Source organism: Microtus pennsylvanicus, chromosome 13, assembly GCF_037038515.1.
Source record: "Microtus pennsylvanicus isolate mMicPen1 chromosome 13, mMicPen1.hap1, whole genome shotgun sequence".
NCBI classification, from domain to species: domain Eukaryota; kingdom Metazoa; phylum Chordata; class Mammalia; order Rodentia; family Cricetidae; genus Microtus; species Microtus pennsylvanicus.
The window spans coordinates 69526765-69540543 of NC_134591.1; positions in this window are offsets into that span (position 1 = coordinate 69526765).

A 13779-nucleotide genomic window follows, 5' to 3' on the forward strand; every position below is an offset into this window, starting at 1 on the left:
GCGACGTCTCCTTTTGACAGCTTGGGAGGTGCTGGCTGGCTGCTAACTACCTATTCCCAGTTGCTTCTGACGGTGTGGCTGATGATGTGTGTGCAGCCATGTGTGTTTCTGTCCAGTGTGGATACAGGGGTGCTTGTGGGTAGATTGGAGTGCAGCTGTGTGTATGAGGACTCTAGGCAACAGAGCACCCCATAATATCACTGATTTTTAAATCTCATTAATCATTATAGCAGTTCAGAATCCCAAAGGTGGGGTGGGAAGATGGCTCTACGGTTAACAGCACTGGCAGCTCTTACAGAGGACCTGGGTTCAGTTCCCAGCACACAAATGGCTGCTCACCACTGTAATGCCTGTAATTCCAACTCCAGGGGATACAACACGTTCACACAGACATGTATTCAGTCAAAGTACCAATATGCATAAAATAAAAAATCATTTAGAAAAAAATAAAAAAGAATCCCAAAGGTAACTTTAAAAGGAATCTACGAGGGCCGGGCGGTGGTGGCGCACGCCTTTAATCCCAGCACTCGGGATGCAGAGACAGGCGGATTTCTGTGAGTTCGAGACCAGCCTGGTCTACAAAGGGAGTTCCAGGACAGGCTCCAAAGCTACAGAGAAACCCTGTCTCGAAAAATCAAAAAAAAAAAAAAAAAAAAAAAAGGAATCTACGAAATTGGGCCAACAAGATGCCACTGCAGGTAAAAGTGCTCACTGACAACCATGGTGGCCTCAGCTTGACCCCTGGGCCCACATGCTGGCATGAGAGTCAGTTTTTGCAAATTGTTCTCCAACCTCCATGCACGCTGATGCCCGTGTGCTTGTGCTCAAGGTACATGTGTATGCGTGTGAACACGCACACACACACACATGCATAAAATGGGAAAAAAATCGAGAGCTAAATGCTGCTTTGTGGTAGGAGTAGAGTTCAGCATCACTCGAGCTGTGTGGATGACCACATCACTCCACTCGAGCTTTATCAGGCCCTTCTGTGGGTGTGAGGCCTCTGGTGACCTGCTGGATCTATGCTGCTGCTATTTCTCTCCTTTCCCTCCATGAAGGTAGTACTTGGAGATGGAGTTTGTTGCTGGGCTTTCACCCTACAAAATGTATTTATGAACAAAGCCAGCCTGATCCCAAATAAACACTTTGTATTCCATATCCACATAATCTGAGATTTGTACTGGCTTCTGCCTAACAGTGTCCACAGGAGCAGACCTGCCGACGTGAGGCAGCAGAGCAGTTTTCTGCTGTGGTAAAGGGCTCTCCTGCACCAGGCTGAGCACACTCAGAATCCAAGTGGATGCGGTCATGGAGCCTGTTCCTCTGTGGTGAAGAGTCAGCAGCATCAGCCATAATAGTGAACTTGGGAAGTGGTTTGGGGGGGCCTGGGGGCCTTGGAAGTTTCAGAACAGTGATCTGATTGAATGTTACAATGTGGTAACGTCTCCAGGACCCTCGTGCAGATGATTCCCATCCAGGAAGCTCCTGTGAGGTGCAGGCTTTGTGAAGGAGCTGGTGGTGTGCATGGAGGTGGGGGAAACTGAGAAGACTTGTTTGAGCTCAAGGTCATTCTGGAGTTAATGAGTTCTGAGTTCTAAATGAAGTTGTGAACCCTGCCTAGCTATTAGTCAACTCTTTATTAACCTAAAAGTAATACAAATTTGCAGTGTACAAAGATTGTTCCACAGTATGTCCCCCTTTTGTCTAATTAAAAAGAAAGGTTTTAACTTTGACATAGTAAACTTATAACAAAGTTATCAAGTAAGAATTACACTGGGCAGGGGTGGCACACACCTTTAATCCCAGCACTCGGAAGACAGAGACAGACAGATTTCTGTGAGTTTGAGGCCAGCCTGGTCTACACAGAGTTCCAGGACAGTCAGAGCTACATAGAGAAACCCTGTCTTGAACCCCCCCCCCCAAATAAAAGATGTCAGAGGCCATGACAGTTACAGCAGGTGGCACCTAGTGTTCAGATGTCAACCCACCATAGGAGTGTTTCTCTGATGGAGGTGAGGCCTGCAGGACTCTGAAAACTGTTGCTCACTTTTGCTAAAGGAGCTTGGTGTTGCTCCGGTACCTGCACTGTAGTTAATCTCATGTGATGTGTATACATAATCTGATTGCATTTTAACTTTATGGACATATATGTGGGTGGTCAGGAAGATGACTTAATTTAGCAAATAGTTTTGATACATAGAATGTATACTGGGACATGCTTCATAATTGAATATTTGCCCCATAAGGACTTTGGCCACTTAAAAGCCTGTTTTGTACCTTTGCTTGTTGGGACCTCCAGTGAATTTAGTCACATAGTCAAAAACCTTGGTTTCCACAGTCTACTCTCCCCTCCATTCCCAGAGGTAAACATTAGGAGCCAACCCCCCACAATTATCTCCCACTTGGCAGGACATGTGGTCAGAAAAGGAGTCTTTCATATAGGTCACATTTGGGACCTTCAGAGATAAAGGGGTATGGCAATCTGAGCTTGTTTGATTCATAGTACTTCCTGATAAGGAGACTGGGTGCCCCAAATTCTCCCACAGCCAACTTGGGAAAGTTGACCCCCAGCTCTAGCCCTAAAATAGTTATTAGACGCCCTACACCTACTCTTTTTTTTTTTTTTTTTTTTTTTTTTTTGGTTTTTCGAGACAGGGTTTCTCTGTGGCTTTGGAGCCTGTCCTGGAACTAGCTCTGTAGACCAGGCTGGTCTCGAACTCACAGAGATCCGCCTGCCTCTGCCTCCCGAGTGCTGGGATTAAAGGCGTGCGCCACCACCGCCCGGCCACTACACCTACTCTTAACTTGGTTTTTCAATACAGGATTTTAACCTGTGAAGGTAATTTGTGCACAAACTTCTCCCTTCTAATTTAAAGCTTCCTAAATCAACTTTTTTGCTTCTTAGTGCTGACTGGGCATCTTTCTAGCCACACCTCCCTGGGGTCATAAAGAAGCTGATAGTGGGGCTGGAGAGATGGCTCAGCAGTTAAGAGCACTGGTTGCTCTTCCAGAGGTCCAGAGTTCAATTCCCAGCACCCACATGGCAGCTCACAACTGTCTGTAATCCCAGTTCCAAGGCATCTGACCCTCACACCCATGAACATAATAATAATAAAATAAATTTAAAAAAAAGAAGTTGATAGTGTCACTAGGGACAGCACTTACCTGCTTTATGACCCTGAGAAATTCTATTGCAGTTACCAGAGAATTGCCTGTGTGTGTGTGTACAAAACTTTGCAGCACAAGATGACAATAAAAAGAAACTGACAAAGAGAAGCACAGAGTAAGAGATTTCTTTGTCCTCAGACCCTTTGAGCCGTACACTGACTGTACCCTTCTGAATCCTGAGGGGGCATCTGAGGCTAGCACTCAATCGCCCTGATAAAAAAGAATTACAGTTACAATATCCACTCCATTTGTATTTGACAGAATTGGAGAAAATACTCTATTGTCTATCTTTGTGAGTCTAAAGTTTTACACCTAATCTATTATCATAACTAAGAAAAACTTGTTTGCACTCGGGAGGCAGAGGCAGGCGGATCTCTGTGAGTTCGAGACCAGCCTGGTCTACAAGAGCTAGTTCCAGGACAGGCTCCAAAGCCACAGAGAAACCCTGTCTCGAAAAACCAACAAAAAAAAGAAAAAGAAAAACTTGTTTAATTATTTAATCTTTAACTCCATCAGGACTCCAGAAGGGTGTAATGTTACCTACTGATAGGGACATCTGGTTGCCTGGACAGTCACCCAAAGTTCTGTAACATTGGGTCATCCAACTTTGGCCTACAGGCCTAGTATATGTGACAGACATTTTTGAGAAGCAGGAATTTTGAAGAACCGTCCTACCTTGGCAAAGTTAGGAGTTGCTTTCTTTTGCATTCTGCTGGTCTAGTTTGGACAGTATACTGTCAGCAATTGAGGCAAGGTGAGTTTCTTGCACTAAGCTTTTGCCATAAAGAAAGCAAACTCCATATGGATCATCTTTGATGTTCATCATCATCTTAAGTGACATATTCTGGAAGTGTTTGAAGACCATCTATCTAACCCTGAAAACATAGGATGACTAAAATGACTATAAGTTTGATTATTATAGATGACTAACTACTAACCCGTATTTGTAAGTGAGCTGCATAAGCACAATACCCCAAAACAAGAATAAAAATATACATGCATTATAGCAAAACTAACTTTAAGCTTATATCAGTAATCCAAAATCTATACCAATGTAAAATATTTTGAGATTAATAATTGCTTTTTGGATTAAAATGGTTTCAATAATCTGCCATTTTCATCTCATTTCTATATCATATCCCCTTTTTTCTTTAGAAAGAGGTATTTTAATTTAACCCTTTTGTTTAGTTTTTTTCTTTTTTTCTTTTAAGAGTTTATTTATTTTTTAAAGGACAAATCTTTTTATTTATTATGTATACAATATTCTGTCTGTGACCAGAAGAGGGCAGTAGACCTCATTACAGATGGTTGTGAGCCACCATGTGGTTGCTGGGAATTGAACTCATGACCTTTGGAAGAGCAGGCAATGCTCTTAACCACTGAGCCATCTCTCCAGCCCTGTTTAGTTTTTTTCATGACTGATCAATAACAACTTGTAACCAACCCCCCTTAACTGATGACAAATATCTATATCCCATCTTTTGAGAATTTGGACGTGCTGTTTCTCTAGCCTGCTTCCTGTTGTCTGGGCATGCTGACATCTTTGGGGGACCCTGGAGTAGTCTGTGAGGCTGGATCATCTCAGCCAGTAGCCTTGAAGCTGTTCCGGATGCAGGTAGGGGCAGCTTCTGGGGCACACCTGGCAAAAGGAAGCAGGCCCATTTGAAAGTTTGGCCAGGCATGGTGGTGTGTGCCTTTAATACCAGCACTCTGGAGGCAGAGGCAGAAGGATCTTTTTGAGTTCAAGATTAGCCTGGTCTACATAGTTCCGGGACAGGCAGAGCTGTGTAAAGAAACTGTCAAGATAAACCTGAAAGTCCAGTCTACCACCAACTGTACATTCCCAAACTCCCAACCTCCAAGTTGTGAATATATGGGGACAGCTGGTCACACACTCACTGTCTCTGGCTACCCATCACAGGCTCTGCTGCTTTACTGCCCAGCAAAGAAGACTGACCTGTTCAGCTGCCAGGGAAAAAAAAGGAAGACTAGGGATGGCATTGTTGGCACTTTTACTGTTTTTGTTTCAGTTTGGTTTGGTTTTTGTGTTGTAGAATATTATGTGCTACATTTGTTTATGATGTAGAATATTTGTTTAATGATGCAAAAATGTGTTGCATTCTTTTTTATATACTTTTGTTGATATTTTTTGAGCTCTACATTTTTTCTCTGCTCCCCTCCCCCCTTCAAGCCTCCCCCAAGGTCCTCATGCTCCCAATTTACTCAGAAGATCTTGTCTTTTTCTACTTTCTACTTCCCATGTAGATTAAATCTATGTAAGTCTTAGTTGTCCGCATTGTTGTCTAAGTTCTCTGAGATTGTGGTTTGTAGGCTGGCTTTCTTTGCTTTATTTATTTATTTTTGCTTTATTTTTTAATCTTTGCTTATTTTGACTGATTTTTATCTTGAAGTCAATTTTGTTAGATATTAGGATAGCTACACCCACTTGTTTCTGAGGTCCATTTCATTGGTCTATTTTTTCCCAATCCTTTACTCTGAGACAATGTCTGTCTTTGAGGTTGAGATGTGTTTCTTGTATGCAGAAGAAGGATGGATTCTGTTTTCGTATCTAATCTGTTAGCCTGTGCTTTTTTATAGGTGAGTTGCATTCTTTTATGTCACATTTGTTTAACTCTAAAACTGTGTTACTTTGCCCATCTAAAACACCTGATTGGTCTAATAAAGAGCTGAACAGCCAATAGAAAGGCAGTAGAAGGATAGGCAGGGCTGACAGGCAGAGAGAAATAAATAGAGAAAAAGAGGGATTAGCAAGCAAGAGAGAAAAAGGAGAGAGAAAAGAAGGGGACAGCCACCTAGCTACACAGCCAGACACGGAACAAGAAGATAAGAAAAGGTATACAAAAATAAGAAAGATGAAAGCCCATAGACAAAAGGTAGGTGGCATAATTTAAAGTTAAGAAAAGCTGGCTAAAAAGTCAAGCTAAGGCTGGGCACTTACAAGAAAAAGACTACGTGTATGTGTGTGTGTGTGTGTGTGTGTTGATTTGGGAACTGGGTGGCAGACCCCCAAAAGAGCAAGGAGCCAAAGAAGTAGAAAAACAATCCCTGACTGGCCCTGGTTGTCCTGGAACTCGTTCTGTAGACCAGGCTGGCCTCCAACTCACAGAGATCCACCCGCCTGCCTCTGCCTCCCTAGGGCTGTGTACACCATGCCCAGCTCACTTTCTATTACACAGTGACATCAAAACTAGGTCTGTTCTTTCTAGCAGACCCAGCAAGCAGGGTCTTCATCAGCTCCAATGCAATTGTGGTCCCTCCAGTATCAGGGAAGGGGAGGGGAGGGACCTTACTAGCCAGACTAGGTTTGTAACCTGGACCTTAGCATCTGTTCCCACACTGAAAGACATCTCTGACAACAGTCTCTGTTCTTCTTGCTTTGAGAGCTGAACTGTAAATGCTCCAAGATGAAAGATGCTGCAAACTCGACAGTGGTGCTGGAAATCCTAGAGTGGAGGGTGTGTCTCAGGGTAGACACTTTCCCAGCACACTCAAGGCTGAGAAAAAACCCTATTCTTACAATGAAAGTCTTGGCTGTTTGTCTAGAAGCCCCGAGGAAGCACTCTAGGAGGACCTGATGGGTCCTGCTGCACCGAATCATGCTCCTGGCAAATGGGAGCCACGTTGTAAGACAGTAACTATTGTTCCATGCTCAGCCTCAAGACCACGATACTGCTTTGGGTTGGAACTCAGTCATCATCAGTGGCTTCAACTTTCTCCATCTGTATGCCAAACACCCCAAAGCCACCTGTTCTTTCCTATTCAAATATCAAGTCTTAGTCTAACAGATTTAAATGCCATACATCTATAAATCTGACAAGGAGGGAGAAAAAAAAAAACAATTATTGCCTTAACAACAGGCTGTGGATTCAGCAAAGCTTGCTTTATGTCCAGTTAAATACACCTTAGCTTTTGTTAAAGTTAGATGTGATGTGATGACATTCCTCTAATGGTAAAACGGCGCAGTTCCCTGAGAGGCGGCAGTGGGCCATGAGCAGCAGCCAGACCCCACCACCCAAGGCCTCTGTGGGTCCCAGGCGGTGCGAGGTGACAGGTGAGAGACCATAGCAAGGCAGTCTGTCCCATGAGGATCTGCGGTGGGTGAGAGCTGGATAGACGCCATGCAGAGAGAGAGGGTTTGGGTATAGTTCATTTAGTGGGTTATGGAAGGAAAGGGAAAGGGGAGGAGGAGAAAGAGGAGAGAGAGGCAGAGAAACAGAAAGGGGGGGGGGAGGAGAAGAGGCCTCAGCCACCTCTTCAGAAGAGAGAGAAGGGGGCAGAGAGCGTATTGGCTGGAAGAGGCTGGAAGTGGAAGGGGGAGTAGGCATGGCTTGTGTCTTAAAGGGACAGTAGGTCAGAACATTTCCCAGGGTTTTTTTCATGTGTGTGTGTTTGCCCCTACCCATTTAGACAGGGTCTCTCTACATAGCCCTAGCTGTCCTGAAACTTACTATATACACCAGGCAGCCTTGAACTCAAGAGAGCTCTGCCTGCCTTTGTTTGCCAAGTACTGGTATCAAAGGAGTGTGCCACCACACCAGGTTACAAGTGCTTTCTTGAGATTTACAGCTTCAGTTTCTGGCAATTACATGGTTGTGTGTTCTTTACATTTTTGTTCTCTCATTCTGCTTTCTTGTAAACAGAATGAGATACTTTTAATTTTAGGTATAAATCTGTGGAGATGCCTTCCAATTCTTACTGGAATCATCTTGCATGAGAGAGGACTCAAAATGTAGAAAGTAGCAGATGGCCAGTCTGTCTACATAGTAAGTTCTAGGACAGACAGGACTACTTAGATCCTGTCTTAAATACAGACATATGCCAATTATAGGAAGTTTTTCAGAATATCCATACACAAAAGTGGTGTCTTAGTTAGGTTTCCTATTGCTGTGAAGAGACACAATGACAATACAAGTCCTATAAGGAAAACATTTAACTGCGGTGGCTTACAGTTCAGAGGTTCAGTCCATTATCAGCATGGTGAGGAACATCGCTGTAGGGTAAACAGGTCATCCTGAGGATGAAGATCAAGACTGTCCCATGAACCTTGATGCCCCAATTCAGCAGGAAGTAGTCTAACAAAAATGTTGCCCCCTTTCCAACCTCAACTGTTTTGGTTCATTAACAAAAAACGGGGGAATGTAGGGTAAAAGGGATAGCCAAGGAAACCCACTCTGGCCCTGAAACCAGAGCTGTGAAAGAATCACACCCTTTAGCCCTGAACCCAGAACATGAAGAAACACACCCTGACTCTGAAACCAGTGCCAAAGAAACTCACTTTGGCCCTGGAATTAGAACCAGCGAAAGAAATATGTCCTGGTCCCAAAACTAGAGCCAAAAAACAAACAAACAGGCCAGTGAAAGAAATAGTTTGACCCTGAAACCAGAGTCAACTCTTCCTTTGGAAAACTCCATCCCTAAGACACCCTACATAACCCCCTCTGCCTATTCAGTAGCTGGCTATCCTTTCCCACCCTGGCAGAGGCAGCCACTCTCCAAAACTACTCCTTCCCAAATAAATCTTTCTTAAAAGAGTTGTGGGAGAAGATCTTTCATCATCCTGGAGAAGGACCTTTACTGAGACGTTCCCTTAGGGAGCTGAGCAGAAAAACCAGAAGAAACAGTTACATCTGCTAGGAGACTCCCTTGGGATTTAAGCAGAAAAGGTAATTTTTAATTTTTCACCAGAGCCCAAGGAGATTGCTACATTTCTGCAGGGGCTCCCCCTTTAGCAGAGTGCAACAGAAATGACATCTTGGGCTGGAGCAGATGGGAAGAAACGTGTAGCTTCCAATAGGAGAATGGAGTGGTGATGTGGGAGTGTCATATATCAATCTGTTGATTTTCTTGGTTAAGCAATAAAGAAACTGCTAGGCCCATTGGATAGGCCCACCCTTAGGTGGGTGGAGTAAACAGAACAGAACGCTGGGAGGAAGAGGAAGTGAGGTCAGACTCCGCAGCTCTGCTCTCCGGAGCAGACGCAGGAGAGACGCCATGCTACCTGCTCCAGGGAAGATGCACACCATGCCCCAGCTCCGACCCAGGATGGACTTAGGCTAGAATCTTCCCGGTAAGCGCACCTAGGGGCGCTACATAGATTATTAGAAATGGGCCAGAGCAGTGTTTAAAAGAATACAGTGTCCGTGTAATTATTCGGGGCATAAGCTAGCCGGAGCCGGCGGCTGGGGTGTTGGGGGACGCAGCCCTGCTGCCGCTTCATATTACTACAAATGGCGCCCACGTGATGGACTAAACCCACTTAAAAAAACCTGAGAAGGCTTAAAAATAAGGGAGAGAGAGTTTAACACAGATTTTTGCTGTTTGTTGGTGGCGTGCTGTAGAGAGATTTCCTGATTCGGCAACAGCAGCAGAAAAAACGCTGTGTCATTTCAAAGAGTGGCTTCCTGGGGCTGTGCCGCCAGTGCAAACTCTGGCTTTATGTTTGTGTTCCCGCTTGGGATCTGAAGGAGAGTGCTCTGAGACCTTGACGATGACTCAGAGCTCCGCGCCTGCTCCTGGGCAGAATCAGGCTTAGGCAGGCGGAAGAGCATGGCGGATTTCTGCTGCCATACAGAGATGTATTTTCAGACTGCGTAGTGCTCTGCGTGTCAGATCTGGATGTAACTTGGATGAAAAGAATTTCTGTGCTGCACGCTCAGTCTCAGAATTAAAGTGCTGAGTGCCGCTCCTACCTGGTAGCCTCAAGAGGCTTCCTGACTCAGCTTTAGCTGCAAAACTCTGCGGCTCATTAAGAGGTCCTGCCACAAAACACTTAAACAGTGTTGATGAAAAGCTGAACACATGCTTTTCGGTTTTCAGCCGTAGCAGGAAAAAAGCTGTGCCGTTTAAAAATGCCGGCTTTCTGGGCTGTCCTGCCAGGGCAAACTCTGACTGTTTGAGGCAGGAGGGCCGGCTACCGAGAGAGGATTTGAGTGTTGTCTGTTGTAGCTCGCTGGCTGGCAGGGACCTTGCAGCCTGTACCTCAGCCATGAGGATGGAAAGCTAAGGAATGGACTGGATCTAGCTGGCAAAGCCACGCCTTTAGTTCTACTGATATTGCTTGGCAAATTAAAGGCTCTTGTCATCAGAAAAAGAGAGATATACAGTAAAGAGAGATTCAAAGACAGAAAATTTCTGAATGGTTTAAAGTGTGTTAAAAATATATGCAGACTAAAAGTTAAAATTCTTAAAGCAAACTTCTGTGACTTCAAGGTGTGGTAGCACACGCCTTTAATCCCAGTGCTTAGAAGGCAGAGATAAACAGATCTCTGTGAGTTCAAGGTGTAGTAGCACACGCCTTTAATCCCAATGCCTGGGAGGCAGAGACAGGCGGATCTCTGAGAGTTCAAAGACAGCCTGGTCTACAGATGTATGCTCAAAAAGCAAAAAGTTAACTTAGGAATGTCACAGCTTAGATTCTTAAGCGCCTAGTGATTTAAAGGCGCAAATCAAAAGTGCTCCTGGATAGTAAAAAATTGCAGATTCACAATAGGACAGATTCAGACCACTAAACGAGTCACACTGTTGGATGAATGTACGTAGGCTTGAGAGAGAGAAGAAAAGGAATATAGAGAATAAAGTTAATGGTTAAAAAAAAAAAAAGGTAAAGTCTTTAAAGAGACAGAATAAAGTAAAGTGATAGAGTAAAAATAAGCCGCGTAAAGATGAAAAATTCACAGAGAGTCTGGATTCTTTGTATTATTGTGTTTTCTTTAAAATTTTTGACTGTGAAGGAGCTAAGTACAGAGAGATATTTCATTACATGGGCTGCCAAGCTAAACCAGAATGGATATAAGGGTATTACGATTTCAGAATTTGGGTCTAAGGATATGATGCTTTGGAGAGAGTCTTCTTTTGTTTTCACAGAGGATGAGACTCTATGGATTTCTTCTATTCCGATTTGGTATGATGGACCACGTCCTCCTGAAGGGTTGCTGTGAACATCTTCAGAAAATTGCCTTGCTCAACTGCCAACTGAGATAAACCTGGCACACAGGTTACACCCTAAAATCATTAACGACGCCCCCATTCAGCAGGAAGCAGTTTGGAGAGAAAAAACTGCGCCCATGTTCCCAAATATAGTTTATAAATGTTCTTTTACATTTAAAGGGGGATATGATATAGGTATGAATAATTTGCATTAGTATAGATTTTGCTTTATTTATAGAGATTTAAGGTCAATTTTGTTATATGTATAAATGTTTCTGATGTAACTTTTACTTGATAACTGTTTTGTTATATGTAATTTTGCTATGTTAAGGTTAAAGCCTTCCTTTTTTTGTTTAAACAGAAAAAGGGGAAGTGATGTGGGAGTGTCATATATCAATCTGTTGATTTTCTTGGTTAAGCAATAAAGAAACTGCTAGGCCCATTGGATAGGCCCACCCTTAGGTGGGTGGAGTAAACAGAACAGAACGCTGGGAGGAAGAGGAAGTGAGGTCAGACTCCGCAGCTCTGCTCTCCGGAGCAGACGCAGGAGAGACGCCATGCTACCTGCTCCAGGGAAGATGCACACCATGCCCCAGCTCCGACCCAGGATGGACTTAGGCTAGAATCTTCCCGGTAAGCGCACCTAGGGGCGCTACATAGATTATTAGAAATGGGCCAGAGCAGTGTTTAAAAGAATACAGTGTCCGTGTAATTATTCGGGGCATAAGCTAGCCGGAGCCGGCGGCTGGGGTGTTGGGGGACGCAGCCCTGCTGCCGCTTCATATTACTACAGAGTGGAGCTCAGCTGTAACAGCTTTCTCTAGGAGAGGAGCAGGATTGCTGCATCCTGCGGGGAGACCATCCCCCACTTTACCCCAGCTTCAGGTGTCTCCTTGTCTAGTCTCCAGAGCTGTTCTATTGTGGCTCCAGATATAGCCTGACTCTCCAACAAATCAGGATACCTTTCCCTCCAGGGCTGCCCACTGCAGTTCCAGATACAGCCTGACTCCCAGAAGAGTCAGGATACCTTTCCTTCCAGAGCTGTAACACTTGCTTACAATGGTGACATGCTGGTGTGCAGACATGGTAATGTCTGCAAGAGAAGCTGAGGGTCCTTCATCTTACAGGCAACAGGAAGTCCACTGCCACTCTGAGGAAAGCTTGAGCAAAAGATACCTGAAAGCCCACCTCCACAGTGACACACTTCTTCCAACAAGACCATACTTCCTAATAGTGGCACTCCCTTTGGGGACCACTTTTTTTCAAACCACCACAAGTGGGATGGGGACAGAAGGTGTCTCAGTGGTTTAGGTCCCTTGTTCTTGTAGAGGACTTCAGTTTGGTTCCCAGCAGTTTACAACTGACTTCAACTAAATTCCCAGGGATGCAGACTATCCTCAAATACCTGCAAACACTTGGAGGACACACACACACAGTCATACACACATATACAACAATAAAAACATTTCCAAGAGAGGGTTTTAAAAAGATATAGAATTATTAAGAAAACAGAATCCCTCAAAATGACCAAAATTCCCCCTTTAACATTTTCTAATATTTTCTTCATACAATATATTTGATAATGTTTTTTCCCTCCTTCAACTCCTCATAAATCCAACTCTGGTCTCCCCATAAATCCCTTTTGATGGGCTTGAATATGACACCAGTGTTCCAGGGATTGGTAATGTCACCAGTGCTGACGCTCACCAGTGAGGAGTTTTTAACGGTGGTGATTTAATCGACTTAGAACTTTTGAAGCGTTGACCAATAGCAGATCAGGGGAATAGAGGTATATTTAACTGGTTTCCGAAATCAGCCATTAGAAAGATTGACCTGCAGTTGAGTGGTCCACCGCACCAGCTTCAGCACAAGGCATGCATCATCAGAGACCAGCTCCATATCCACAGATTCCCGCTACTTTACACACTTGGTTCTTCCCAAATTGGCTTTGAAGAATCACACCTACCACCTTTCCTTTATGTCCCTTCCGTATTTCAACAGGCTCTCACGCATTCCCAAGCCGGCCTTAAATTGGTTCCATGCCCAAAATGACCTTGAAATTTTGATCCTCTTGCCTCCACCTACTGAGTGCTAGCTTTGCAAGACTGCGCCAGCACACTAGTCTTTCTGAGGTGCTGGCAAATGAACCCAAGGCTTTCTTCACATTAGACAAATCCCAACCACTGACAACTTCTCCAGACCCAAGATGACAGTTCTCAACAGCGGTGGTGTGTAAATCCCAACGTAAAGTGCCAATTCAAAGGCAACTCCCTTCTCTTAGTCCCGAGGTTTCTTTTTTTTGGGGGGGGGGGCTGTCTGTGCATGCTGATCAGGAAGTTCGGGCAGACCGGCTCTCGATGGAGAGCAGCATCTTCCAGTCCTTGGCCACTACACTGCCAGTCCCGTGTGGACTCAGGATCATGGCTGGCGTTTAGTCCAGCGCCGTCTTCCAGGGTTTACGGGAGGCTGGAACCCGAAACATGAAGGGCCCTGAGTTGGCGACAGAGGACGAGCCGAGAGCGCCAGACACAGTCAGGAAGCTCCCGTCCGCCCCGCGCCGCCCGTCGTCCCCGAGCGCCCTCTCGCGCCCCCGCGCCCGCCCGGGACCGTGGAGGGAGCGCGCGGGGGGCGGGGCCGGCGCGGGGGCGCGCGCGCGAGGCCGCG